General features: G+C 44.7%; 1 long non-coding RNA gene across 1 annotated transcript in view; it reads right to left on the bottom strand.

The window, feature by feature from the left end:
- The window catches only part of LOC144957714 (uncharacterized), a 6,880-nt gene that overhangs the window by 1,645 nt on the left and 2,735 nt on the right, over positions 1-2,500 (bottom strand). The gene's annotated exons all lie outside the window — the stretch shown is intronic.

Genomic DNA, 2,500 nt, shown 5'->3' with positions numbered 1-2,500 from the left:
AACTTCCCTCGATTGTATATACACCACAACACACAACTCAATACAAAACTACCACCAATGGCTATTAAGCTTAAAAATGTGTTATCGTTCTTGCCCTGGGACAATGAAAGGAGAGCCATCTGGTTTCTCAACTGCATTTAGACCTCAATTCGCACCTATATGTTAAACTTGTGGAAGACGTCACTCGGAGATGTCACTCGAATCTCACGGACGCTAAAGTTACGACACCCAGAATATGATTGGACAAAGGAAACCACCATTAATAATAGCTGGCCCACCAAAATCCTGAGAGATTTTTGGATCTTTGAGATTCTCCAACTCCCGTCGAAAACCCTTATAAGTCAGAGTGGGGAGAAGATAACGTCCATTTCATCTACTTAGAGTTCACTGCTATATAGTCAACTCGAAAAATCCCACATAGCGAGAAAACTCTGCGCAAGGGTCAGTGAAAAATTTACATTACATTATTTACATTTACATATATATATATACATACATATATATATATATATATATATATATATATATATATATATATATATATATATACATACATATATATATATATATATATATATATATATATATATATATATATATATATATATATATATATAATATACATACTTATACATGTATTTTGGTATAATGGTGTATATATTATTGCAATTACTTGATAGTTCTATTTAGTATTTATAAGCATTGATTATTATGTTCTCGTTGATACATATCATTCCCCATCCCAGTATCTCAATGTGCCTCATTGATATCATTTATGGATAGTGGTAATGTAAGGGTATTGGTTTGAATCCCTCACGACCCCACTATTCATTGCATATTAAAATGTTGCAACCTTGTCAAAGATTTGCACCGGTATCTTTCACAGATCGGTATGCAGGAAGCAGGAAGCGTTTAATCATCCTTTCACAGACTAGTTATAACAGTAACCGTCAGCACTTGATCATCCAGCACGAACCTGTATTGATGACCCCTGTTGAATGACCCAGTGTGAATCAGTGTACTGACAAACTACATCCTGTGAAGGACAAAGCCGAACGGCTTCTACACAACAGCAGCTTCTTATGGTTCACACTATTATGTTATGACGATCGACCCAATCAGCAAAGTCCGGTCCGCATTCGTGCACCGTCGCGAACCCGCCTGGTAGCATCGTCACAACACACCTTTCGACTAGATGCTCTGCCGTTTCGGGTTCTTGCCCACAGCGTGGACATATTGGACAGGAAGTTAGACCCCACTGATGTAACGCACCGGCCGTTAGGCAGCTCCTCGACCGAAGCCGATTCGCAGCTACCCAGTGTCTCCTCTTACTGGTATCAAAGCCTGGCAACTTCTCACCAAGCTTAGAGGAGTGTAGGTCCCCGCCCCCACGAGGGATTGAATTTGTCCAAACCGACTTCCATCTCGTATGTGCAGCTCTGTCCGTAGTCAGGGATTCTGCGTACAAGGGTTGCCGGGACTTATTTCGGCTCGAAATGGGGGCACCGTTCATTATGTGCATGAGAGGGGTATCCCCATTCCCTCTCTCTTTGATCTTACTCAGCCAGTTTCCCGTAATGGTCTCCCTCCGGACATCGGGGGGCTAGATCGCTGCCATTATTGGGCCCCATTCTCTAGGCGTTGTTGCTAGCGTTCCCGACACTATGTGCATCGACTTGCGAAGTTTTACATCCACCTTCTCAACGTTTCTGCTTCTACCCCACACTGGAGCGCAATACTCCGCGGTGGAATAGCATAGTGCCAGGGCGGACGTTCTCAGGAGCGCTTGGCTAGCGCCCCAAGTCGATCCCGCCAGCTTCTTCAGAAGACTGTTGCGTTTTCTCTATCTTCCGGGCAACCCCTTCGAGATGAACCCGATAGGTAAGGCTGCGATCCAACGTCACCCCTAAATATTTTGGACGCGGCTCATATGGGAGTGGCTGGTCCCCGACTAGGACATTCAGTTTACGGGTGTGCCAACCACTGCATAAGTGAAATGCAGTGGCCACGGTTTTTGAAGTGTTCATCTTCAGGTACCACTTGTCAAAGTAGGATTTGAGTCTGGTGACGTCCTCGCTGAGTACGCTCTCGAGACGGGTCCACACTTTACTCTGAGTAACGAGTGCCCAGTCGTCTGCGTATCCCAGCCTCAGGGAGGAAGTGTTCGGCATATCGCTAATGTAAACGTTAAACAACATTGGCGCAAGTACCGACCCCTGAGGACCCCATTCTTTAATTTCCTTACTTTGCTCGTGACGTCTCCCAGCGCGACATGGAATTGTCTTTCCCCTAAGATCGAAGAGAACAACTTCAAGGTCTTATGGCACCTTATGATTTTTGCAAGTTTGAGCATTAACCCATCGCACCAGACCGTATCGTACGCCGCTGATAGGTATATAAACACAGCACCTGTTTGCTGTTTTCTCTCGAACCCGTGCTCAATATGCTCTGTAAGGGCAATGACCTGCTCCGTGGTGCACCTCCCTTCCCTGAAGCCTGC

The sequence above is a fragment of the Berghia stephanieae genome, chromosome 12 (assembly GCF_034508935.2).
Source record: "Berghia stephanieae isolate SIO BIC M18660-M18661 chromosome 12, UCSD_Bste_1.3, whole genome shotgun sequence".
In the NCBI taxonomy this organism is placed as follows: domain Eukaryota; kingdom Metazoa; phylum Mollusca; class Gastropoda; order Nudibranchia; family Aeolidiidae; genus Berghia; species Berghia stephanieae.
This window is presented reverse-complemented; position numbering and strand designations above follow the sequence as displayed.